General features: G+C 43.1%; 1 protein-coding gene across 5 annotated transcripts in view; it reads left to right on the top strand.

The window, feature by feature from the left end:
• Positions 1–13,306: 13,306 nt before the first annotated feature.
• Positions 13,307–27,706, top strand: part of STAU2 (staufen double-stranded RNA binding protein 2) — a 178,923-nt gene continuing 164,523 nt past the window's right edge. For 2 of the 5 annotated variants that reach the window (XM_064442537.1, XM_064442540.1), the window contains exon 1: positions 13,307–13,431. The gene's annotated coding sequence lies outside the window, so the exon portion shown is untranslated. Of the gene's footprint in view, positions 13,432–14,227; positions 14,351–27,706 lie in introns of those variants that run through there. The other 3 variants (XM_064442539.1, XM_064442541.1, XM_064442538.1) reach the window with 2 other exon arrangements.

Here is a 27,706-nt window from a genome sequence, read left to right on the forward strand (position 1 = left end):
CAGGTTCTCTTGAGATAAAGCTGTCAAAGTGCTGTGATGGATATCAAGGGAGGAGTTTGGATATAGTGAGGTGTTCCCTCTTTTCTCCAGAAAGTATCTGTTGTAACAGCTGAATAGTTTCTTTTTTAAAAAAAAAAAATCATTAAGATATAGTGCTTCCATTTATTGTAGATGATCAGATAGTTCCTTATGGTTCTTTGCTGTTTGACAAACACTTCAAATATTGAATGAGGAGTTGCAGATCCAGGATGTCTTGTTTGCTTGCAGTTTTGGGAAGAGAGTTTTTATTACTTTGTTAGCATATGTCAGGACAGTTAAGTGAAAATTCTGCTGCCTTATATCAATAATTGCTTTAAGTTTTGTACAATTTTTTATTTAAGAGTTGGTGGCTTCTGTTTCAGAAAGTGAGGCACTTGATACCTAAAAAACCCAATTTTTGTGAAAAAATAAGTTTTTTAATTCATGTATGTTATGAACGCTCTTCTGGATGTTTGATTTTTAGTTATGATGTTATTTGAAACTCTGACAAAATACAGCTCACATCTAAGGTTTTAAAGGTATCATCTAAGGAGACCGTAATATCCCCATGTCAGTATTTAAATTTTAAAGAACAGATTAAACAAATGTCTGGCAGGAAAGGTTTTCAATATAATTGACAATAAGACCTTCCAGTCCTGTTCTGATTGATTTTCTTTTTTGTATATTTAAATATTTATTAAAATTAATAATTTTTAAGAACGGGGGGGGGGGGGGGGGAAGGAACTACCTGTGGCACTCATGTTTCTTAGATGATGTCCTGTTCACGCTAAAAGCTTTCTGATAGCGCAGCTCTATAATCTCTAGCTTTGTTGGGGGGAAGCCAGTATAGTTTTTGCCTCCTCTGGTAAAGCAATACAGCATTATGATGTGCTCGCACACTCACAAATCCTGATCATTCTAAAAAAATAGGTTTGAACTTGCTTTTAAAACCAGTTAATTTTAATCCAAATCACTCAATCCAGATTGGATTTGCTCTCATAAGCAGTGGTACCTGAACTGTTGTTCAACCTGAGTGTTGAACTGGATGAAAATTAAGCTGCATTAGTGATCTTCCATCTTCCGCTTGCAGCTACACAGCAGGGTGGGAAGAGAGACTTGGGATTTGGTTTGTGTGCAGGTACTTGTTGGCCTAGTGTTTCTAGGACTTCTACGAACTTTCCAAACCATCAGGCTTTAAAATACCTTAAATCAGAAAGGTAGAAATATCCTAGGCCTTCTTTTACTACATTAAAATGATTCAGAAATACTTTTATTTCATTTTGCTGATAATAGCAATGCAGGGTAGTCTGTTAACTTGTCACATTTTTTTTCTTCAGGTTTTAAGTACTTTTTATGGTGGTGGTTGAGTCAACTGCTCAAAACCCCTCAACTTAAGGAATTCTCTCTGGAGCTACTTAAAGTGAGGGTTTTCTTAATTACAAAGCAAAGGCATTTTCAGTAACTTTGTAGTTCCAAAGTAATTGCTGTCATGAAGTGGCTTCCTTAGAAACCTGTGTAGGTTTCATTCCAATAATTATTTTTTATTAAGAAAAATAAACCCACCCAGAAAAACCCTAAATGCAAAGTCAGTTCATCATGCAGTGTAAGAGATCAGTGTAGAGATCAGATATATAAGCCTCTGTCCATGTCTTTAGTATAATACTATGTAGGAAATCTTACAGTGTGTCTCAGAGATAGTAGGTTAGACTGTATTTAACACCCTTCAGTTTACATACATGCTATATGCAAGTGTAACTTTGTCTTGTGAAGTGTCATTTTTCTCTCAACTACTTCTTGTTAAAGAGCTGCTTACAAGAGACTACTTTTCTAGAATAGGAATTCAGAATTCAGTGAAGAACTGAAAACCATAATGATAGCCTCAAAGAAAGATGTTACAATCTGAAACACTGATCACAGTAGCTTCCCTCATGCTGGTCTGGCTTTTGGTACTTAAAATTTCTATGGTAAGACCTTAAAAATTCTGTCTTGTCTTCAGCAGGTGGGAGCCTATTCTCTTGGAGCCCTTTGGAGTGCTTTCTGCCAAGTAGGTCAGGGTTAAATCTGTTCAGATGAACATTCCGGGCCCTTTCTCTTCCCAGGATTACACTATTATCTGGGTGGTGCTAATGCAGTTCTCCAGGGCATTTTATCCTTGGACATAAAGTCAAGCAGGGTTCCTGTTGTTCAGTGTCTTCTCTTAGTTTACTGCCACAGAAAAGGAGGAATTTGTATTCTTCCTCCTTCCTTTCCAGCCTCATGGTTCACATTCCTACCTCGCATCTAGCTTTATTGTCCGAGTCTGCACTGAGATGATTTAGCATGTTAAACCTGTAGGAAGCTGATCTGAGAAGAAAAAAGTGGAATTCTTTCTTCTCAATTAGCAAATTGAATCAGCTTGCTGCGTCATCAAGAATTTCAGAGCTAGTGCAAGAAATGGAAATGATTGTGCAGCTGGGATTTGGGAGGTGATGACTGAAACCTGCTTCATATCTTTAGACTTTTCTTAATAGTGTAAAGTACTAGACACCTCGTTTTATGCAGAAGCTGAGTTTTATATGCTACGGGAAGCCTGAGAGCTGGAGATCTGGATGTCACTTATGACAATCTATGGCAGGGGATTCTCCTATCTGTTGTAACTGTTTTCTAGTAAAAATTCTGAAGTTGTTCCAAAGCCTTCAAGGGATCTGTCACCTTTCCATTTAGATGCCTTGAGTTTCTGAGCCCGGGATTTTTTTGGCTGGCTTTTTGGTTTTGTTGTTTTGTTCCCCACCCCCCCTGAAATAGCAAGGCTGCTAGCATTGCCTTGCATGGATATTTTTGGTTAAGCTTTTATCAGGCCAACGTTGTCAAACCTCAGTCAATTATAGAGTTATATAGATTCAGTGAGGCTGCTTGGAAAATGCCCAGTTATTTTCCAAAAGGAAGACAATCATTATGTTACAAATCTAATCTCAAGAACATTTGATAGAAGCCAAATGCGGCACAGTCATGTTCTAATACAGAAAGCACTTGAGACAGAAGTCTCAAATACAGATCTCATTTGTCTGTTGTATGCTTAAAAAGCAGGACTCTTGCACTGTGGTAGGAGGTTTTCAGGACAAAACGACACTGTTCCTCGTCTCACCCCTTCCTCTGAAGGTCTTGTTCAAAGGCAGTTGAAATCTGATGGTTTTGATCTCAATTAATTATTTGTACTCGGTCAGTAAAGAGGGACAGCTGTCGTTCTGACTGGTGACGAGGGGTGAATAGCTCTTGACTCTCTTATTCTCTAAACTGTCCATATGTCTACAGAAAACATTGGTAGTTCTATTTCACTTGCATAAATGAAAGTACACCTTTATTGGGTGTAGACATCTATTGTAGTACTCCTAAAGTAGCAGTACAGGAAATATATACCACTAAATAAACAAGTCAGAAAGACTGATAAAACACCCAGTCTTCAGATGATTTAGGGTACATCGAGCCTGAAGTCTTGATTTGCATAAGGGTTTGAGTTTACGGAGAAAAAAGAAATTGGTGCAAGGTGACACATCAGTGTGTTTTGTATCACACTGAGTTTCAGACTATAACTCTCTTTTGAACTCTTATGTATCCGTGCATTATCATATGCACCAAGCAGTAATTTCTGTCTTCAGCATCATGCTGGAGTAATAGGTGACTTCGGCTTCCTTAAACAAGTGATAGTCCAGACAATCCTGTGTTGGGAACGATCTTGGAAATGCTCCTGCAAATTGTGTTGACCAACACAATGAGGGTGCCATGTGGAGATAAGCCGTGCTCACAAAGTGGGGTGGGAGGGAGAAATGAGGGGGGGGACAACCAGTTCTTGAAGGTTAAATTCGATAGATTTCTGAAGATTCTCTGAGAATTGGTGGCTGGTGGCACAGTGGGTGTTTTTGTTGGGTGTTTTTTTTTTTTTTTTTTGAGGACATCAGTAATCGCACCAAGCTGTAATTCTTACATTACAAAGCTATTCAAAAGTGGAAGAGGGCAAATGCAATGCAACTATGGTCAGGATGCAGCTGAAGGATCAAGGTCCTGTATGAAAAAGAGTATCAGAGTTTGTTGGGATATGCCATACTAAGAAAAACCACTGGTCCAGTCAAACTTACAACTCAGAGGATGGATAGCTCTCTCCACAAACTGACGTGATACATTTCTTCTTGCCTTTGCAATAATTTTTCCAGAAATCCTAGTAAACTCTGAGCCAAGTAGACTTCATGCTCTGCCTGACAAGATTCTGAGGTCTTCCGGGGAAAAAGTAGACCTGGTATGGCACTCTGCTATGGGTTTTTGTAATTCTGAACGTTCCTTCTGTCAGCTTCCTTCCTTTCTTTAGTCTGTAGGAATAGACTAAATCATATCTGGACGTTACTCATGTCTTCCTGCTATCTCAGGTGCGAGGGAATGCTGTGTAGAAAAGCCTATGATTCTTTTCCATAAAAAAATTCTCTGATTAGTCCTTATGCTCATCTAAATATGTCATAGATGACATATATATCCCCCTTCAGCTGCTTTGTAATGCTGGTGGGTTTTTTTAACTCATTTCTGCGCAACACTTTTTGAAAGTGAGCATTTTAAAGGTTTACCATTTGGATGTTGATATGAATTGCCATTTCATCCAGAAGGCAAGTTTCCTTACGTTAGTGACTGTAGCATGCAATATAATAAGGCTTCAGTCTTCCTGAATGATTTCTGAAATGTAAATCCTTCTAAACTTTTTATCCAGTATTGGATGTACCTGGGTAAGTATGACAAGAGTTGTCTTGTGCCGTCCAGCCCAGTCTGGAGCATCCCTGCACCTCATGTTTAATGTCTTGATGTTCCTTTTGGAGTTAACCAAAGATCTCATTGGAGAATTTGTGGTGAACTTTACATAAGCCGATTCCATGCTGTTTTGTGGTGAGATGGCTTTCTATGCATTTCAAGGCAGCTATTATGCACCTTGCTTGATTTTGAGTAAAGGGTCCTGTCACTGTTACGAGTTTGTCACAAGATAAAACATTTACTTAATTCTTTCTTTCTTAAATTTGCAAAGTATTTTTGCAGGATTTGGCCTCTGGAAAGGTGTCCTGCTGCATGGTCTGCACCTTAATGCAGCTTCTGTCTGTCATAGAGCTTCTTGGGTTTGGTCTCCGCAGTAGTTTTATGTGTAGGTACATACTAAAGATTGTTACTAAGTCTTGCTTAGGCCATGCATTAACCTGGGTTGATTTTAGTGTATATCTCGATATGTATGTTATATTTTACCTTCCTTGATACAGTATCAAGGACCTTAACATTTATAGCTTTTCATTCAAAAGTGCAGGTTTCCATCAACTTCTATATCTTCAACCTTTGTTTTCTTAAAAGTATAGGTAACATAACAAAAATGATCTGGAGAAAAGGAAGTGAGAATTTGCTAGCTTGTGTCTTGAAGTAGAAGCTTACAGCCTGCCTCCCTCCAAATTAGGATTTTATTATCTAAGGAGTTTTTTCTATTTAATTTTCTTTCTTTTATCAAATGTATATATAAAACAATAATATACTGAGTTCCATAGTGAACTGTAGGTGAGGCGAGGAAACTGATTTGAAAAATCCTGTGATGGTTTTCATCTATCTGTAAAGACACCGTGCCTTATAGATTGCTTATGTTTTGTCTTATGGCTTTGAAGGACCAAAACATTTTTAGACATGGGGATGTTTTGCTAACTTCTGTGAAGGCATGTGGGCACTGCCCTTGTTTAAACTTTCAGAGAAATTGAAAAATTTATGTATCTGTCGTAGACGATCTCTTTTTAAGTATTTCTAATTGCTGTTCAGGTAATAGATTGGTACCATTCTCTCGATAAATGAACACTGAACTTCTCAAATTATGTGGGGTTTTACTGTTGCTTAAATTGTCAAACTTGGCAACGTTCAATCATCACAAAACTAAGGCTTTTGGTGAATTATTGGATGGGTGGGAAAAGTCTGGCTCAATTAAGTGCTGTACAGCAGCTTTTTAGCAGAAACATCCAGTTAATGCACTTGTGTCAATTCTCAAAATATTCTAGAACTTCTGTATCCCCCAAGCTCCCATTGCCGTGGCACAGCCAGCATGTAATTCCAAACTGATCATTTGGTGACAATGCAGGATAAGATTTTTCTTTTAAAATTATTGTTAATGGGAGGATGTTGCACTGACTGCTTATTTAAAAAAAAAAAAAACAACAAAGTTTCAACTGCTGCTAAATGTATTGTCAGTCGTATTACTCCTTTATATAGCAATAGAATGTAGTCCAGCTATTTTTATCAGCTTCCAGAGATGACAATTTGTGCTTTGTTACTGCCAGTGGTTTATAGTTTTATTAGCAGCTGCCTACCCCCCCCCCCCCCCCCCCCCGAAATTTTTACTGAGGGTTGGAGACTTAATTCTGACAGGATTGTCAAGTGCTCTGAAGCCAAAGAGCTTTAATCAACTTAATCTAATGTAAGAATTATTTATGTCTTCTTCACAATACACTGTTATACTGTGAATTCACTGTTGTCCTGTGGAAAAGGACACCTTAGTGGCTGTAGTGTACCTGATATACAGCAAACTTCTTGCATAGTAAGCTCATCTAGAAATGGCTACTTTGTAGGAAGTAGTAGTAATGGAAAATGGAAAGCGTCAGTAATCCTCTACAAACAAACATCATTTGAGTGACAATGCTGCCGCTTGTCCTTGCATTTAGTGTTTCCATTCATGAGATTCAATACATGCGAGCACATGTAGGCAATGCTTTAGTGTTGTTCCCATTGACTAAGATAAACCCTGTATGTCGTTACCAATTCATGCTTATAATGCTAGTAACTTCTGAAGCTTGCTTTTTTTTTTCCTGGGGGAGAAGCCTTTTCCTGTATGAAGATTCTGCATAATGCTGTGTACAGGGAATTTCTGTCTCTCTTCTGCTTACTGTTTGACTCAATGTATGACTAAGATACTCCTTGTACCAGGAGGATAATAATTTAAAAACTTACTAATTTAATACAGGTTTAATTTATTGTATATTTTTTTTAAATCTTGCCCAGTTGCCTTAAGCAATTTATTTCTACAAGATTGTAGAAATTCAAGTCCTCTCAGCTTGTTGCAGAGTTTTTCCACTGTCCTGAAATAAATGGAGTATTTTAGGAGGGTTAGGCTTTGTCTGCCTTAACTATTCTGGTGCGGTATGGAATATAAGATTGTCAGTGAAGCACACAACACATTTTGTAGTAGTGTAATTTACATAGCTGGATGGAAAAGCAAATGAACTGTGCAGAATGGAAAGCACCTTTCTACTGATTCAATTCTCTCGAGGCTGGTTGTATCCTTTTACATCTACTTAACTATAGCAGGTAAATTTAATGCTGGTACAAGAATGTGTTTGGCGATGAGTGAAATATTTAGTTTTCAAGTCCAACACTGGCCTTAACTTTCTTCAAGATTTAAAAGGCCTGTTCCCTGCTTTCTCTGGGACCTAGTGCATTGCAGCCTGTTACTTGTAAAGGTGTCAATAGGTATGATTAGGTACGATCTCTCACCGGCATGAATATGCCAATAAAAGTACCTAGTGTTGACACCGATTTACAGATGGACGGGTGCTGTTATTGGCATAGCTTTGGTTGCGTTCGAAGTATGCTGCTGTAATCCGTGCCTGCAGTGACAGACACCAAACCACTTCAAGATGGGTGTGATGCTCTCGTACAATACTGCCAATGAGAATAGTGTCGTGTCTGGACTTGTTTGATGGCCTTTTTGTGTGGTCAGAATGCTATCAGTAAGGCAAAACCCAAACAAACAAAATAACCCAGGCTTGTAAATAGGAATTTAGTCTTACAGAATCTACTGCTGCTTTGGCCTGTAATTACACTTTGACTGTCCCATACACATATGAAATATGAGAAGTTCCCTGCATTCAAAATAGATGATGAACTTGCGTGTAGTAACTAACTATACATATACACACGCAAGTTTATACAGTTACTGTGCATACTAACTAGACAGGCATAAATATGCATAGTCACATTTTCTGTAGTTTTACAGAAGCAGATGACTTTCCAGAAAGTTCTTAAGAGTTCCTTGTGTTGAAAATGATGGAAATAGCTGATGCCAAACCGGTCATGTTGTTATAACCCAAAACAAATTAAATGTGCAAATTAAAACTAGAGACATGGGGCTAGCTGTCATGCAGTTTTGAATACATGAACTAGGATAATGAATAATGTCAGGTTTTCTGAATGTGTAATATAACTCCTACTATATACTGTAAAACAATTTACCAGTATAATTTTTAAATTTCACTAGCGTTATTAAAAGGGTAAAGCTTTTGTTTAGACAAGGCTTTACTATTTCCAGCACTGACGTGTGAGAGTAATGGGAGCAAATAATTACAGGGAAATACAATTCTACCTGCAAAGTGATCTGAATTTGGGTCAGTGGGCCAACAAATGAAGAACTGGCTTTGATACCTTCATGGCAAGAGACCTAGATGTAAGCTTGGAGTTGCAAAAGCAGCGCAGTGTTTTGGTTGGATTCACTTTGGTGTGATCTAAAAAAATTATACTTGCTAAAGGAGATGAGGACCTAGAGGTCACACAGTGTCATTAGTACTAACAGCAGTTGGAAGTGATGGAAAAAGTTGAGTATATGCTGACAAGCGCAAGTTCTAGTTCACTTCATTTAGATCCTTGAAGTGATTGTGTGATTCATCTGATTTAGGGAACTCTCATTTTAGATGTGAATCATGAAGCATAATGTGTTATGTGAGTTGTTGAAGTTCAGTGCTCATGAGCCTTCACTGGAGCATAAGGAATAAATGGTTTCCTTTACCTGAGAAAACATTGTGTAGCATTTACTAATAAGCTTGTTGTATCTTGGTTTGTTTGTGTCTCTCATTCTATGTACTACATAAGGTGATAAACTGGCTTGGTCACTTGTACGACAGGCATTGTAGTCAAAAAATGTGCCTCCACAGTCACAGTTCTGCACCTGTACTTGGGGAGAGGAGCAGTCTGGTTAGACTTAGGTGTATTAATAATACTGGGTTTTAATCCAATATAAACCCAAACATCTGGCTCTTGCTTTTCTAATTGCTTTTAGTTATTGGAAAAATATTATTAAAGAAACTAAATGACCCATTCTTCTAGTATTAAGCTATTAGAGGCTTTCATTCAGTTGAATGACTATGACTAATACAAATAATGCATTATCCAACTCCTATTGGTATATGATGAGCTCTCTGTATTAGCTGAATTACTCTTTTACCTTTAGCATCAAAATATCATCTAAGTTCCTCAATAAACATTTTGAAAGTACAGCTAAAAAGGAACTTCACTGAACTCTGGAACAGCTTACTGGAAGAGGTTGTAATATCTCCATCCTTGGAGATTTTCAGAACAGAGCAGCCTGCAAACTCCAAAGTCAGATCCAGTTTCAAGCTGGTCCTTCTTTGAGGGGAGAGGGAGGGTGGTGGAGCAGATGACCTTCAGAGGTCCTTTCCAACAACTTTTTTTCCGTTTCTAACATATTGATTAAAAGCAGGCTCCTGCGTCTGTGGTTCTGTCAATCGCCTCCTTGTTAAATACATCACTGTGTGTTTTCTTTGGGGATGTTTTTGTTGTTGTTGCACCAGTGTGTATTGAGGAGCGGAGACTCATTTCTTGATGACTTCTTGAAAAAATGTTTTTTACAATTCCAGTAATGAAACTTATCAGTAAAAATGAAAATATTGTGATTTTTGCAAGTCAGCTTGACAGTGCCAGTTTATTTTTTTTTCTGAATCTGAGGTTACAGATGACAAGACCAAGTGTCTTCAAGTGTCCTGCACTTGTGTATACAGAGCAGGTGGAATTACTCTGTACCGTTTCCCCCAGTGAGGTGTTTGTGCAGGCATTTAGGCACTAGTGTGGCTTTTTTTTTTTCTTCCTCTTGTTTTTAAAATGTATACTGAATTAATCACTCCTATTAACAACTGATCTACTGAAACCAGATTGTTAGGCAAGTCATGACACTCCCATTGTGTACTAATGGAGTAGAGTGGATGAGTATATACAAACTACGCGTCTCTCATTTTCAAAAATCAGGAAGGTTTTAGGTTCTATTAAACGGCTCTTACTCGAGGTGCTGACTAGCCTTTATCCTATATCTCAATAGCAGGAGGAAAAAAACCATAAAGGTACAGTAAATCTAAAGAGTGGCTAGTAATGCAACTTAGTAGTTCATATATGTAAAGTTCCAATCATATAGGAAACTTACTAAAAAGCAAAACATTATCATGGACTTAAAATGGTTTTAAAATATTTGATCCTTTGTTTTATACCTGGACAAAATTAGATCCAGAAGTCTTCGATGTATTTTTTTAAAAAAAAAAGGTAAGTTTTTGGATAAAACTTGCTCTTTCATATTCAGTTTTCTTTCAGCTATATGCCGTTCGCAGCACAGAATGTGTAAGATATGAGACTCTTCTGAGCTGATACGTATATTTCAAGATATGTTTTTAAACTAAGCTTTTAGCTGTGTAGTAATAGCAATACTGTAAAAACGTTAGGTTTTCAAATAGTAACACAGACTGGATATGTGAGAGGCTTGTCGGAATTATATCTATCAATTGCAGAAAGTTCAGGACACTTCCCTGGTAACCTTGATGCTGATGTTCACTGAATGCGTTTTTCTGCTGGGTACACCTATACTAAGTATATGCAATGCTATAGGGTCGTTCTTCAAACTACTAACAGTAGAAAGTAAAAAGTAAAGTTGATGTAAATAAAAACCCCAACAAAATAAAAAACCCCACAAACTTTTATAGACATCATCAGTGATCCAACACCTGAGTGAACTTTACTTACGCAAAAACTTGTAGTAGCCTTATGAAAAGTACTGGCATTGTTATCCATTGCTAAATTATGTCAGAACACGTAAAGTGTATTATACTGTGTAGGTCTGTGCTCAGTTCTTAAATGAAATTAAATCAGGGGTGAGGAATCTCAGAAACGGAAAACTAAACAACGGAGGAATAAGAAGGGGAGGATGACAAGCTACTGCAGCTGAATACAGGGTATGTATAAAACTGTCTTGAAAAAATGCTGTGTTCCCAAAGTGTGTTTAAACAAGTTACAAATGTCATATTAGTGCTCTGGTAGTATGAATAAAACCTCGTTATCACTTAAATACTCATAATACAGCCCTGCCCCTCTGTGTCAATACATGTATTTGGTGTGTACGTTATTGTCTATAATGTACAAGCTTAGTACCAAAATTCACCTGGGCTCTGCTGTCAGAGCGTGTCTATACCATAAGCTCTTGGGACTCCTGGCAGGGTACATCATCATCTTTTTTGGCTCAGTTGTTGTACTGATCCACCACTTGGTTTCAAGTCATCATTTCAAAAGAAAAAAAAAATTCATGGAATAACAGATGCTGGAGGAAATACAAACTCTGGATTCGTTCTCATCCTGCCTGAAATAGCTGTTGGTTTTTAAATTACGTTTGCCATCTCTAATGTTCTAACTCTTCTAGCTGTCATTAAAATCCAGTTGCCTAGTAAAAAGATACAGGCATCTTTCCGCCAAAAAAACTGGTTTCATTTCTAAGCCTGAAGAGTTTTGCTGCTGCAGTCAGGCAGGAAATTCATTGCTGCAAGTTCTGATGCTTCTACCTGCGTTTCTCATGGATTTCAAAATTCATGGTTTGTCTTACTTGGCAAATAATTACTTGAGCCAATCAAGAAAGCAGATTTTTAACAAACTAAATTAGATGGGATTATGGATTATACTTGGAAGCTGCTTTTTTTTAAAAAAAAAAAACAAACAAAACTTTTGATTACCTTGAGATAAAGAATTTGAATGTTATCTTTCTAGTGCTAAAGATGGTCAAATATTTTTAATTTTCCTTTACCCCTTTATTCTTCTGTTAATTTCCAATTTCTTTGAGAGGTCTTCCTTAAACTATTTAGCCTTTAATCTCAGTTTTGTGTGTCCCCCAAATATAATGTTCCTGTACCCCCTGCTCTAGGTGTCCCTGCTCAAGCAGGGGGGTTGGACAAGATGATCTCCAGAGGTCCCTTCCAACCCCCACCATTCTGTGATTCTGTGAACCGCTCAGTGCTTCACTTTTTTTTTTTAATTATTATTTCTTCTGTCCAGCTCAGCCTTCTGTAGGGGACATGCAAAAACCTGAAAGGAGGCAACGAGGTAGCTGTTACATGGTGGCAGAACCACAGGCCTGGCGTTGGCTGGAAGGGCACAGGACCAGGGCTGCACAAAAAATGTGCCAAGTTAGCCATGGCTTTACTTAGCTGAGCCCTGGCAACATGTGAGGAGGGAGGTTTTGCAGCCAGCCTGGGGCCCTGTGCTGCTGCTGCCCTGCCTGCCCAGGGCCAGGACGAGGCCTGCGCCTCCAGGGCTGTGAGCCTTGGCCCGGGGAGCCATCAGGCAGTGCCCAGCACCCCCACCAGCACCTCCCCTCCGCCGGCCAGGGAGAAGCATCATTTGATCTAACATGTTCTCTAATTCTGCATGGAAGAAAAAAATTTACATAAATCATGTTTATGACTTTTTGCCTTCCTCTGAAACCTGCTGTCTTGGAGGGGAAAGGAGGTGAGATGACTGAAAGCTTGTTGGCGAGTGATACGGTCCAGTGTGGAGTGGGACAAGGAACACCAGAGAGGGGAAAAGAAATAAAGCCGGTTCTCTGTTGCACTGCGCTCTGTTTAACCGCCTCTCCCCGTGTTACCGCAAGCCATTATTTCCTTTTTCGTTGCGTTAAGCCTCGCTCCTTGCAGCTCCTTACAGCTTGATCTCTTTTAGACGGTAAGAAGCGGCTGCCTCCCGTGCAGACCGCGGCTCTCGGGAAACGGCCGCTAGGCGTCAGAAAACACGAGAAACGGAGAGGTAAAGCCTCGCTAAGGCCATTTGCAAAATGAAGCCACCCCCGGCTGCTCCCCTCGTAGCGCCCGGCTGAGGGGGGCTCCCGGCCGGCGGAGCGGGACCGGGAGCGGGTCCGGGCTGCCCCGCCGGGCGGTGTCGAGGCCCCGCGGGGGTAGGGGAGCCCCGAGCCCCGGGCGGGCGGCGCGGAGCGGAGCGGAGCGGGGGGAGCAGCTCCCCGCGCCGCCGCTGAGGGCGCTGCGCGCCGGGCCGGGAAAAGGGAGGCGGACGGGGCCATTCGCGCCGCGGGAGCGGGGGGGGAAGGCAGGCCCGGGCGCGGCGCCGGCAGCCCCTGGCGGGCGGCGGGGCGCAGCGGGGCGGCCGGAGGGGGAGGCAGGCCGGCGGCGGGGCGGCGCTGAGGCGGCGAGGCGGGGCGGCGGAGGCGAGAGGGCGGCGGGGAGGGGGGGGTGGGAGTGGTTGGGGCCGGCGGCGGCCGCCGCGGCGGCGGGGTCAGTTCTCTTTAGTGTTTGCCGATGTTGGAGGCGTCTCCAAAGTCTCCCTGGGAAGCAGGTAACCGGGCCCTCGGGGGCGGCCCCGCGCCCCGCCGCCGGGCGAGGGGGACGGGACGGGGGGCCGCGCCGGGCCGGGCCGGAGGGAACGGGGGGGCTGCTTCAGCCATGATGTCCGAGTCCCCGTCCCGTCTTTCCTCCTCCTCCTCCTTCTCCTCCCGCTGCCGGGGCGAGGGGCTCCGCCGACCCCTCGGTGCCCTCCCCCCCACCCCCGGGGCCGGGCGGGCACTTCTGCGCCACGGCGCTGCCGGCCCGCTCCCCTCCGGCGGGGAGCGGCGGCGGCGGTGGAGGAGGAGGCACCAACCCGCCATCCGCCTCGGGGTCCCCGCCCGCCTCCTCCGCCGGTGGCTGGGGGCGGGCGGGGGTACAGGTGGGCCGCCCCGGCGCCGCCGCATCCCGGGGGCCGCGAAGGAGCCCCCCGCCCCCACGCGCACACCGAGCCCGGCTGCTGGCGGCGGCCGTTGCGCCAAGGCCGGGCCGCGGCCGGCGGGGCCGGGCCGCGCGGTGGGGCTGGGCTCGGCTCGGCGGGGACCGCGGCGGGCCTGCCCTGCCTCAGACCTCGGGAAGTAGTTAGGCGCGACCCGAACTCGTCCCTCGTCCTGCGGCCGGCGGCGGGCGGAGGTGCGCGGCCTCGGGGGCGGTCGGCGGCGGCGGGGCGAGGGGCGTCGGGCGTCCCTCGCCCGGTCGGAGGGGCCGGGCCGACCCCGGGGCTCTGCCGCCGCGTTTTTTGCAACGCCGCGTTAATCGGCCTCGCTTGGCGCATCCTGTGGGCTGCCCCCAAACTTCGGACGGGGCCCGAAACTTCGCCGGCGGGACCGGGCCGTCCCGCTCCCAAAATGGATGTCGGCGTCTCTTCCACGAAGCGACGGGCAGCGGAGCGGCTTGCTGGCCTTCGCCTGGCACGGGGGCTTCACTCTGAGGTGGGAGCCCAGGGAGGCACTGCTGTTCTGTGGCCTTGCCCAGCCCCAGGTGGTGGGCGGCATTTTCCCCCTGTTCAGGTCTCTCTGGTGGGAGAAAGTTCCATCTCGATCGCAGCCAGGCCTGGAAGTCAGAGCCGTGCCCTCCTGGGACAGCGTGGGTTGCTCGGGGTGTGCTGGGAGGGCGAATCCTGCAGCAGAGCTGTGTGCCTTGTGGTGCTCAGGGTCCCACCTGCCAAGCCAGTGATACCCAAGCAAAAAATTTCCCCACAGTGCATCTGCCTGGTGTTGCCTTACGGCCAGCAAGCTCTTTCTGTGGATACCAAGATGTAAGCTTCTCGGGCCTTGCTTAGAATGCTCCCCGTGCAACTGCCATGGTACTAAAAAAAAAAGTTTATATTACACAAAACAGTAGATGAAGTGTTGCTGTTGTAGCTCCTCTCTTCGTGTGAAATGCCGTGTGGAACGCTAGTGAGGAGCACACGTGAATAATCATGGCGTTGCAAGGCACAAGTAAGACTGTTTGGTGTAACTAGGTGTAGTTGCATTGCGCTTCTGTAAGCGAGCATATATTGCTGTATCTCGCTTACGTTGCTAGTGGCATCAGCCTGTGCTGGAGTAGGGTCTTCCTGAGCTGTGTGGTAATTCCAGGTTAGCAGTCTATGCCAGCATAATAATCTTAATGCATTTAAGCCATTTACTAAATACAGGGAGGTTCTGTACAGGTTTTATTGTGACATTGCTGCCTATAAACAGTGCCAGGCTGACAGGTTTCTGAATTAGATCTTTTTTTCTAGAAAGCTAGCAGCAGTGTAAGATTTCCAGTACTGATTTCCAGCCGCTGATCTTAGCTTTGCCCTAGAAAAACTCATGGGGAGAGAGAGATCTCTGCTCTTGCCTGCCTTTGCTAAGATTCCTATTGCAGACAACTAGCAACAGAATTGAGACCGCCTGCGCTTGGTCATAGTTTTTGAGGGGGAGGGGCAGTTCAGATTTTTTTTGCTGTGCAGAAAACTTTTCAGCGATGTTGTCCAGCTTTAGCAGAAATCATTCAGCTTGGGTTCAGTTCAGGCTGTAGTCTGGAGGCCAAAGTCTTTATATATCTTGTTGCCAGCTTAAGTTACCTTGTCCCCGAAGAATTGTGTCAAAATAATAATAAGTTTGAACGATCTTACATCCTGAATTATGAATGTGGTTTGCAAAGGAACTTCTGAACTTTACTTGCAGGAAAACCTAGTCAGAGGTGCGTTAATCACAGAATCATAGAAGAGTTTGGGTTGGAAGGGGCCTTTAAAGGTCATCTAGTCCAAGCCCCCTGCAATGAGCAGGGATGTCTTCAGCTAGATCAGATTGCTCAGAGCCCCGTCCAGCCTGACCCTGGGGGCATCTACTGCCCCTCTGGGCAACCTGTTCCAGTGTTTCACCACCCTCATTCTAAATGTCTTCCTTAAAGCTAGTCTCAATCTACCCTCTTCTATTTTAAAACTGTTACCCCTTGTCCTATTGCAAAAGGCCCTACTGAAAAGTTTTTCTCCATCTTTGACTTGACCAAGTTTAAATAAGCACTTAACTCCATCAGCCCCTTCCTTGGGGGCAAATATTGGGCTTGATTTTCCTGCACAGATTTATGAACATAACTCTACTGTAATGCTGGTTTACATAGGTGTGAATGTGGGAAGTGAGTCAAATACTATGTGTTTTATTTGTAATGTGTCATGAGAAGTGACCTTGGGAAGGTTAGGCAACAGGCTGTAGTGAAGCAGATCCTCTGATTCCAAGACTGCTTCTCCAACCATTAGGAAAGCTGCACCTGTCATGCTCTATCTAGACAGCTTGTTTTGACCTGCCCGAAATACGTGGCTATTGATTTGTCACTCTTGGAAAAGACTGAAAAAACTCTCATCAATTAATTAGGTCCAGTCCTTCAGCCCAAAATATATCTTCTTATAATATTGTACCATTGGAGAGAGGGCCTTATAAAGTGTGCAGTTTTTAGTGCCAATTTTTTTGGTGTATACTTAAGAAATACAGGTATACACATGCACAGATTTTCTCCCACTGGAGAGTCAAATATCTGCTTCCTCACATGGGTCACACTGATGTCATGGGGAAGGACCGAACTCTGCATCTTTTCAGGATAACTGTAACAACGTCGTTTCTGTTAATTATCCACCAAAGCTTCAATTTTCCTTCCGCTGCTTACATTGATTTCCTATCAGCAACAGCAAGATGTATAAGATAAGAGTTAGGCCTGTCTTTTGCCAGAACCAATTATTTTGCAGTTCTAATCCTTGTGTCACTCATAGCCTGTATTTTTCACAATAGTTCTTGATTTTTCTCTCTCTTCTAAAAAGAGGAAGAGAAACAAAGGCAGAGAATCGCTCTCTTAAAGCTGCTGGGGGTACTGATGTCAAAATCCACGTGGGAAACCAGGAATCCCTGCTACCCCTTTCTGCCTTCATGCTTCTTGGCCATTTCTGTTGCTGGTTTCACTGTGTTAATGCTTGCAATTACACCCATGTAAGGATCGAGCTGCCGGCAGCCCTACCTGGGGCCCTCACCCCGCCACCCCTCTTTCGTCTGCTTGCTCTTTGCTGACCGGTTCCATATACGCCACCTCTGAAAGCAGCAGGTCAGAAGGGTAAGGCAGGGGGGTTCCCTTCGGCTGACGGGCATATAAAGCACGAGGCTGGGGTCCTGCGAAGGCAGGGCAGAGGGTGGGGCTGGCAGTTTTGCTCAGGCAGGAGTGGTGCAAGGCAGGGAGTAGAGTTGGGAGCACGTGACAAACTGTGGGAAGGGAGGAAATGGAACCTGTGTATAACATATTTTACATATATATATATATATTAAAAAAAGTCAAGGGCTCTGAGTCTAGGGGGTCTGCTCGTTGTCACAGACCAGTCATGATCAACATCATCCAAAGTATGTTTGCTTTAAAAGATCAAGAGTTCAGTAAAAATCTGAGAGATGTCTTGTCAGGGGTTGTTCTGGAAACTATTTAGAATAAAAAAAAAATCGCTTGTCACAACTCCTAATCTAAAAATGAATTTTGAAAAACCATCTGTGCTGGTGTAATACCAAAGTCACATGCATGTCTGTAGCTGCTGAAGTTTGTTCATACTTTATCTCAACAGCAACTGTTTTGTGTTGGCTTTTTTTTTAAGCTGATAGTATTTGGAAAGTTTCCCAGTAGTGAAATCTGTACTTCAGGGTCACAGTGTGCTCACCTGTGTCGTACCGCATCTTTTCTTTCTCTTTAGTCCAGTACACTTCTGCATAGTATATCGCTAGTATGTCACAAATTTATTGATACTTAACAAAATAAAATCAAATTATGAAATGTAATTTATTTTCCTAGTAAATAACACCTTTTTTGCATATTAAGTATTTCATTTCATGACCTCAGTATATTTCTTTATCCTCATAATCTTCTAATTTAGTCACCATTAAAATGATGGGGGGTGTGTGTGTGGGCATGTGCGCGTGCTCTTTTTACACTAATTAGAAGTCAGTGTTTGAGCACAGATTTCTGCTGGTGTTTGGGGAGGTCCCTGGTGATAGCCAGCAGCTAAGTATTATGGTGGGTGTAAGTTAACCTGGTATCCTTAGTTTCTGGGAAAAGACAGTTTGCTAAGATGTTTACCATAGTACCACACGCTCAAAGGGTATGTTTACAGTCTCATCTTCTGCTGAAAACTTCCAAAGGATCGTACCGGCAGTGGTCACGCTTCCAGTTTTGCTGCTTGCCAGTTCTGAGGAGGCTGTTTGCCTCCAGGCTGAAGGAAACGTTTTTGAGCGTAGGAGACCAGATTTTCTGGGGAAGTTTCTTGCAATGGAAGTGGTCACCTGTTGGGACAAGAGGAGTTCTTTAAGAGACAAAGAATCTAATTTTTATTGCTATTCTTAGTTTCTTATTTTTGGCAGCTGTTATGTATTTGTAGTTTCCAGTTTCTTATACAATAAAGCCAGTTAAAAAAAGTAGTGTTACACAAATATAAGGAAATTTCAATATACTGAAGGTGTAGGTTGATGTCAGTAACTGAAGTTGTCTGGATATGTAACTGGCTGTAAGTGACAGAACTTCCATGTCACCCGGAGGACACATCCATACAACTGATACATTTTGAGGGGAAGAAATCAAGACATCTTGTTCCCAGGATGCAAGTGCAGAGCTGATACAGAGCAATGTTGGGTCAATTTGTAGCGTGTCCAGTTGTAGTGGTACAAGTAAAGAAATGAAATAACAAAGTCTCTAGGAGCTTTGGCTTTGTTAGTCAAGATAAGAAAAAAATAAGATTTCTTGTTAAAAGGTCATGTGTTCTTTTTTTTTTTTTTTTTTTTTAAATTCTTTTTCCCCTTCTGATCCTTTTCCAGTCATGGATACTGAGTGGAAGGGCTTTTTCCTCTCCAGAACGTGGAAAATGTTTTCTCTGCTTTTTGTTCCAGTCTTGTGTATCTGATACTACTTAAACCTGCCCGCTTTGAACTGCGTTCTACCTGTGGTGGCAATGTCCCTTGAGCGGCATTGCCAGCAGGTATTTTGCTGAAGAGCGTACACCCAAGAGACATTCCTTTTGTACCTGTTTAAGGCCTGGAAATCTTAAGGAATGGCTCCAGAGGGATTTTCTTGAAAACCCTTCTGACCCCCTTGTAATTCAGTGCAACATATTTACTGGTCTGGTATGAAATAGGTGTCATCTCAGCTTCTGCATGGCAACTAAGGCTGTCTGTCCTTCATGAAAGGGGATGAGAAGCTTGTCCTGGATCAGGAGGCAGGTAAAGCTCACTCTGGTTTCTCAGAGGCATCTCTCAACATTCTCTCTTAGCTGAATCCACAGTGTTAAATATGGGGTTTGGTCTCTTCAGAAGGGAGAATGATCCACATATTTTCTTCATCCCTTTTCAACTGGCGAGTTTTTATTACTTAGAGCCTTCAACAAGTGAAAAGTCATTGAAGGTGCCAAGACTGGATCCCATTTCCATGGACTTGATGGAGTTGTCATTCATGAGGACATTCTGGATGTGTACTGGCCAGCAACCATGAGTATTTGCCAGGTCCCAGGAGAAGAATTAATATAGCACTTTTCTTTAGCTGTTATGTTACTGGGCTCTTCTGAAACTGACCATTCCAAGAATTTCTGTCAGTGGCAACTCAGCAGAGGCAGCAGCTTTGGAGGCCCTTTTTCATGTGACCATTAAACTCTACATAAAACTTTAACGCTCTTGCTGGTTCCCTTCAAATCCTACTGCAGTCAGAGCCCCTTGCTACTTTGTAATGTCCACCTTTATTACAGGTGGGCATGAGAGCAAACAAACTGCTGTAGCTGGTGAAAGGGATGTGTAATACCATAGCCGTAATACCATACTTCACGTATTTTAAAAGAGATGCAAGCAGCAACTTACCCGTTCTGGATTTCTTTTTTTTTTTTTTGTTTGTCACGGTAGTACTTTGAACCTTTTCAAGGCTTTTAAGCCAGCTCTGTGCTCACTAGGAATTTTGACATCTAGCACCAAAAGAGAAGCAGTTTTGTTAGCTATCATTGCAAATACTGTCTGGTACTGTTTACCTTTGCTCAGGCACCTCGTAGCTGACAGGAACAAGGGAGACATCAAACTAATACACCTAATATATCCCCAAGATAGGGCAGGACGGGGCACTGCAGGTCAACAGGGTTAGCTGAGGCAGTTCTAGTTCCAGGGCTGACTCTGCTTTTCGAATGTGTGTGTCTTTGCTATTGCACTGGATTGCAGACCTCTGCTCCACAGCTCAGGTCTGCACTTCTACCTAAGCTTCTGCTGAGTGTCATTGCAACCTAGATATTGGATGGCCTTTGGGCTAAGGGCGCTCCTTCCCTTCATTAACAGGGAGCATCCTTTTTTGCAGGAGGTGAGACTATTAGGCATATGTATGTAGCCAAGTAGTGCATGTTCCATTGGAAAGCCTAGAAAACGAGGTCCTTCTTCCCTTTTGAAGTGCTTTTTTGTTTATTTGATTTTGATTTTGAGGGTAAGGAATGGGAGTCTTAGCTCAACAGTGAACAGAAATGTTAGCTCCCTGCAAGTTCAAAAGCAAGTTTGTTCTTTTACTCTGGCTTAGGGTGGTTCCAGAGTCACAAAAGATAACTTTACCCTGCTGAAGCTAATGGCCCTGGAGGTGTGAAAGTACAGCAAGTGGTGAGAAAGACATTCCTTTAAAGAGCAGCTCAGAGCATCATCCATCCATCCATCCATCCATCCATCCATCCATCCATCCATCCATCCATCCAGTCTCTAGGTATTTGTGAGCTTATGCTGTTGCAGTGTTGTTGTTCCTCAAATATGTAAGCTTCTTTTTTCACTTTCACTCATTTCTAGGTGCTGTTTCCTTTTATTTTGAATCATTTCATGTTACCATTGAATCAGGTTGCACTTTTAGCCAGAGTTGTCCTTTGTTTTATTTCCAACTCTTTATCTGTGTAAAAATACTTGAAAGGATTCCAAATTTTAGTTCACAGTTTGTTTACATTTTTTTCCTGTAGCAGTTATGCTTGTAACTTCCTTTGGTCTGGGGAAACAAGTTATTCTGAATCATCAGCTGTATGGATTGAGGTCTGTTATTTGCTATCTTGTGATATATCCTACTTGGTATTCCTAACCACTAGTACATAAGGAGTTGGTGGCAAAAGTCTGGTTTTGTCATGCTGGTTCTGTGCACACACAGTGTGCTCAGTTTGAACAAATCTCTTTACCAGCACTCTACCTTTCTGTTGGTTGTTAGTTTAGTATCGTCTTCGCTGATTCAACTCCAGAGGTAAACCCTTTGCCATCCTGCCAGTTGCATGTAGTCTCTGTGTTGCAGCAGAACATGTGCCCAATGTGTGGCAGGTTTATAATGTTTAGCTAATGTTTAGCCCTGATCATATATCCAGGTTTTTCTTTAGTGTTTTCTGCCTTTGCTGTCTCTGAAAGCATCTGTAAGTAAGCCACTAGGATTTTTTCCTCTTCCTGAATTGTCAAAATCTTCTATAATCTGTAGTTTCTTCTGAAAATAAATAAGTTATTTGACTATGTTTCATTGTGCAACTTCATACTTTCTGCCCAAAGCATGGGTTTGCTACAAGGAATCAATAAACGATTGCTGTCCTTGTGTACTTTGCTGAGTTGTTGATGATTCTTTTCATTCTCAGGATGCTTGAGCAATCTGCATTGATAGCCGCTTGCTGCATGTGGCTGGATTGGTCAGCTCTGTTCTCTTTGGCTTTCTCTTAAACTCTTCCAGGTGCATGATTCTTCCCATTTTGTTTGCTGGAGTCCAATGTTAGTAGCCCCAGGTCACCACTGGCTACATATGATCTGTCCACTTCCTTAATTTTTGGATTCTTCATTTTTGTTGTTGTCGAGCCAGACTTGTCATCAATTTTGCAACAGTTCATGACCTTGCCCCTGAAGAGAGCATCTCTAAACCGTCCATTTTTTCCAGTTGAAAACTTAGATTTTGTGCTTTTCTTCAGTCAGAAAACTTGGTACACACAATCCAATGCTCACTAATTATTTTACCTTTATTCATCAACTGAGAAGAGCTGCAGTTAAAATACGGAGGAGGCTCTTCGAACTCATCGCAGAACTCTTGATCTGACAAGGTACTTAGCAGAGGTCCCATTCTGTCCCCCCAGTGAGCAGGGAGCTAGTCTCATGAGCTGTAGGTCGAAATTATCTTATATCCAAGCATTGTAAGACATGTCTGTGGGAGAGCTGAGAGAAGGGGGAACTCCAGGAGTGATTCATGAACAGATGGCAATTTGACCCCAGCTGTGTCTGGGATCTGCAACTTCTTGGAAGCTGTATGAGACTTCAGGGTGGGCTTCAGTACAGGCGGTAGGTTGCAGTGAGCGCCCAGGCACTTTTCCTGGTGAAAAGTTAACTATTTGCACAAGGTGTGCATGCGTTGATGATCTGTTGTGTCAGGTGGCTGAGTTGGAGGAAACAGTTAAAAGACTGTGCAGTATTAGTGGAGCCAAGGCGGAAATAGGTAGGTGGTTTCAGAACCATGTCCCTGTAGCAGACACCACTGAGAACAGGCACCTTGGACCCTGGTGACCCACAAAAGAAGGGCTCTGCTTCAGTCTCTGCCCTCCAGCATCACTACCAGTAACAGATATGAAGCTTTAACAGCTGTAGGCACTCATGAGCAAGGTCTGCAAGGTACAACGGTACTAGCAGCACAGAGGGATGCCATAAAAAAAAAACGTGCTCGAAGTGGGTGACTCTGTTAAGAGGCACTGAGGCGCCCATCTGCCAACCTGTCAGGGAGTCATGAGAGGTTTGCTCCCTTCCAGGAGCTAAGATCTGAGATATCGCTGAGAGGGTGCCACAACTTGTCAAGAGCAGAGTTTACTATCTGCTGCTACTCTTCCACGCGAGCACAAATGATGCTGCAAGCCAGAGCCTGGGCAGAACCAAGGAAGACTATAAAGCCCTGGGGGAGCAAGTGAAAAGTATTGATGCCTAAGTCATCTCTTCTGTTCTACCAGCTGGAGAAAAATGGGCAGCCGATAACAGACAAATAACATAAATCAACTCTTGGCTATGTGGCTGGTGCCATTGTGAGGATTTCAGCTTTTATGACAATGGGACATTTCCCAGGAACCATAGCCTGTTAGGGAGGGATGGAGTCCACCTGTCTAGAATGGGCAAGGGAGTCTTTGGCGGCAGGCTGGCCAGCTTGGTGAGGCAGGCTTTAAACTGAGGGACTTGGGGTCCAAAGTGGCCAATCAGAGCAGCAGCAAAGGTGCCTTAGCTCCTCATGAGATGATAGTCAGGAGACCAACCACCTCAAGAGTGAGCATGGCTATAGTGGGTCCTTGTACGCTCCTCCAGGGAAACCTGTGTGCTCAAGCACCTTTCTGAAATGCCTGTACACCAGCTCACGCAGCATGGGGAATAAACAGGAGGAACTAGAGATCCGTGTGCGGTCGCAGGCCCATGATCTCATTGCAGTTACAGAGACATGGTGGGATAGCTTGCATGACTGGAATGCTGTCATGAATGGCTACTTACTTTTTAGGAAAGAGGCCAGCAAGGCGATGTGGGGGAGTTGCTCTTTATGTGAGGGAGCAACTAGAATGTATTGAGCTCTGCCCAGGGATGGAGGAAGAATGAGTCGAGAGCTTATGGGTAAAAATTAAGGGGCAGGCAAATATGGGTGACACTGTTGTGGGTGTTTGCTACAGGCCACTGATCAGGAAGAGGAAGTCAACGAGGACTTCTATTGACAGGTGGAAGTAGCCTCACAATTGCAGGCCCTGGTTCTCGTGGAGGACTTTAACCACCTGATATTTGCTGGAAAAGCAACATGGTGAGGCTTGCACAATCCAGGAGGTTCTTGCAGAGCATTGAGGATAACTTCTTGACACAGGTGGTGGAGGAGCCAACAAGGTGATATGTGCTGCTGGACCTTATACTAAGAAACAAAGAAGGGCTGGTTGAGGATGTAAGGGTTCGGTGTAGCCTTAGCTGCAGTGACCATGAGATGGTGGAGCTCAGGATCCTGTGTGGCAGAAGCAGGGCAACAAATAGGTTTACAACCCAGGACTTCAGGAGAGCTTACTTTGGCCTCTTCAAAGACCTGCTTGGAGGAAGCCCATGGGGTAAGGGGTCCAAGACAGCTGGTCAATATTCAAGTACCACTTCCTCCAAGCTCAAGATCGGTGCATCCCCAGGAGGAAGCTGTCAAGCAAAAGAGTCAGAAGACCATCATGGATGAGAAAAGATGTCCTAGAAAAAAATGGAAGAAGGAGGTTTAAAGTAGGTAGAAAAAGGGACTGGCTACTTGGGAGGAATATAGGAACATTGTCAGGGTATGCAGAGATGCAACGAGGAAGGCCAAGCCCCCCTTGGAACTAAATCTGGCAAGGGATGTCGAGGATAACAAGAACGGCTTCTTCAAATACATCAGTAGTAAAAGTAAGACTGGGGATATAGTGGGCCCACTGCTGATCAAGGAAGGGGCCCTGGTGATGCAGGACGCAGAGAAGGCAGAGTTACTGAATGCCTTCTTTGCCTTGGTCTTTACTGCTAAGGCTGGCCCTCAGGCATCCCAGCCTCGAGGTGAGAGAGAAGATTTGGAGAAAAGAGGACTTCCCCTTGGCTGAGGAGGATTGGGTTAGAGATCATTTAGGTGAACTGGATCCTTACAAATCCATGGGCCCCGATGGGATGCACCCATGAGTACTGAGGGAGCTGGTGGATGCTGTTGCTAAGCCACTTTGGAACAGGCTGCCCAGGGAGGCTGTGGAGTCTCCTTCCCTGGAAATATTCAAAACCCACCTGGACGCGTTCCTGTGCCCCCTGCTCTGGGTGTGCCTGCTCAAGCAGGGGGTTGGACAAGAGGATCTCCAGAGGTCCCTTCCAACCCCTACCATTCTGTGATTCATCACTCTAGCTGTGAAATACTGTTTCTGTTTAAATATACTCGTGAAGAACAAAAATAGGCACATAAAGCAGAATTTTATCTACTTCTAACAACAGAGCACAACGCCCACTACTTCATCCACTGAAACCTCCTCCTCTGAGGATCTTGTAGCTGTTAATGATAAGGGAATGACTACAGTGTGAGGAGGGCTGGTAGCAAGATATGTAACTTTTTGCAAAGAAAAAGGCATGTTTCTGCTACTCCACTAAGCTTTGTTACTTGAAATGATCTGAGAAGTTGTTTGTCACAGGTAGACAAGGGAAACAGATAATTTTCTGAAATGTATTAATAATATACAATTTCTAGGTAAGGAATAAACTTTTAGTCAAGAAGTAATTTTTGCCTGCTTCAGAAGAAAATAACAGTTGGAGGGATGTTTTACTTAGTATTTTGTAATCTAAAGTCAGTCAAAGCTTATTTGAGATGTTAGGAATATAACTACTAGTTGCTAGCACAAATTGAAAAAATACTGTTTTTAGAAATATATATGAGAGAAATTAAAAAATACTAATTAAATAAGAAACTGGACTCTTGGAAGGAGCTCTGGTTAGACTCCAGTATCACAAATAAGGAACCAGTTAGAGCTTTGATGCAAACAAGTCTGTAGCACCAGTGTGTCAAGTCTGAGTCATGGTTTTTTCATTTACTTACTTAATCCCCTTCTGCACTTTTAAGCTGATGATTGATTGTTAAACTAGTGGTTTAGGCTTCCCATCTTTTCAGCTATTTTTCTTCACAAAAAAGCTTAATAACTCATCTTTGTTTAACCTAAGGCAAATGTGGTTTACCTGCCCATCATCTGCAGTAAGATGGTATGATGACCTCTGTATATGATGGCAACCAGTAACCATTTCTGTATAATCCTTTGAGTCTCAGTGGAATATTTAAATGGATGCACTTGAATTACTTATCCCAGAAAGTAAAACAAAATTAAAAAAATCCAGTAATTTGTTCCACGTTTTTCTAATCTCGGCTTCTTTGGTCACAATTTCTGGAGTCACTGAATTGATTAGTTGTCTCCGTGAACCTCTTTGAGATGTTTTGTGGGGGTAAATTCTGAGGTCGCCCTGGAAATTCAGCTTTATTTGTATAAGTGTTGCCTAGAGTCTCTTGATTGCCCTACTCTCCCTTCTCAATGGTTTGTGGGACCAGGTGAGGTCATCTTTTCAAAAATGTTACAGATATGACTGTGTATTGCAGGGTGTCTGTGGAGATACAAGTTCTCAATTTTCAAGAAGCAGGTAGTTTGCAGTCACAGTATGGAAGAGAACTAAGGTGTTACAATACTGGACAGCCAGCTTTTGTCCTTTGGATTAGTGGTTGTCCCCAGTTGCAGCAGACAAAGAAGGATATTATCCTCTAGTGTTGGGGAGTGTGTGTGATGTCCTGCCTCTCATCTCTAAGGCTGTATAGACCAGTTTTTTGATATACCTCAAACTGCAATGGATTTTGGATGTGGACGACCTTCCACAAAGAAGGCTCTGATGATCACCTTGCTGTTACATGCAGGAGTTTCATATTTTCTTCTCTGTAATAATTCAGGGTATCCTGGCTGGGTCAAACTGATGTCTGTGTCTGAAGGAATGTTCTGGCTGGCTGTTTTGGTGCTGTTTCTGGGCATAAAGCTTGTGGCAGCGTGAAAACTGGGTTAGCTCGTATTGGCTGTTTGAAATTTCCATGGCTTTTTGATCATCTTCTCTGTTTTCTAGACAGCAACAATAAATTGAGACAAATAAACTTTCTGATGAGTTTATCTTTGTAAAGTAGTAGACATTTTTATGAAACGGCCTAACAGCCCTTGGGCTTTGAGTTATAAATAGGTTGAAAAGCATTGAGATGCCTGCCTGGCTCTGTTTCTGATGCAACAAATTGACTTTCTTTATCTTCTAGTTTTTTTCTGGCATTGAAATCTTTGGGTTAATAATCTGATTGATCTCCCTTCTCATTTCAAATGAGAGTTTTGTAATTAAGGTTCCCAAACTTCCCTGATGCCAGGCAGCCCGTACAGAGTGTTTGCTCTGGTTCCAGACTGTCTTCTCTAAGGGATATCTGGATGTTTGGGGTTTTTGTTTTATTTCAGCTGTTGCTTCAGTGATCTTTGGTGTTGGCGAGGTTGTTTTGTGAGAATAGCAGTCCTTTTTCCCGTCATGGTTCAAGATGAATATTAATAAAGTTTCTGTACTTAGGATCTCTGTTTCATGTCTGCCTGTGAAGTCTCCACTTGAGAATTCAAGTGGCTGTCTGGTATACACAGGACCTGACTATAATTTCTGTTAGAAGAGAAAATTAGCCATGTGTACAGGCTGGGGTTGTTCAGTTTTACTGTGTGTAGTAAGATACGCCGTGGCCCGAGTTGCTCCTTTCTCAGCTTTTTCATGTCAGCCTTGCTGTTGCCAGGGAAGCAAAGGAAGAGTTGCATTCCTGCCTGTCAAGATGCTTCACTTTCTGTTAAGTTTCTCTTGTTAAAAGCCTTTAGGCTCTTGCACATGCAAGTGTGCACAATTGCAGTCAGTGCCCTAACCCCTGTGTTTTCCATCATTCTTTACAAAAAGACCTGTCTTAGGCAAATATATTAGGTGGGGAACCTCTCTGTAAGGGATTTTATTTGCTTCTGTAATTGTGTCTGTTAGTTTTAATAAGGTCCATGATTGCTTATTTGTTGAAGACAGGCTTGGCGGTAGGCTTCAGTTACCTGTGTTTCAGCATCTATTGCAGTTTGAGATGCGAAGTTATCCTGTCCAGCCTTCAGCTGCCACTCAGCTGCATGGTTTACCTAATCCTAATTTAGAAGCCTACTTTTTGATCACCTTATATAACTCTCTGGGTCTGCTGGCTGTATTGACAAGTGGTATAACATATTTGCTTAAACACATATATTATTGCCATTTCATTGCCTTTTCATGTCGGGG

This window comes from Phalacrocorax carbo, chromosome 2 (assembly GCF_963921805.1).
Source record: "Phalacrocorax carbo chromosome 2, bPhaCar2.1, whole genome shotgun sequence".
NCBI classification, from domain to species: Eukaryota; Metazoa; Chordata; class Aves; order Suliformes; family Phalacrocoracidae; genus Phalacrocorax; species Phalacrocorax carbo.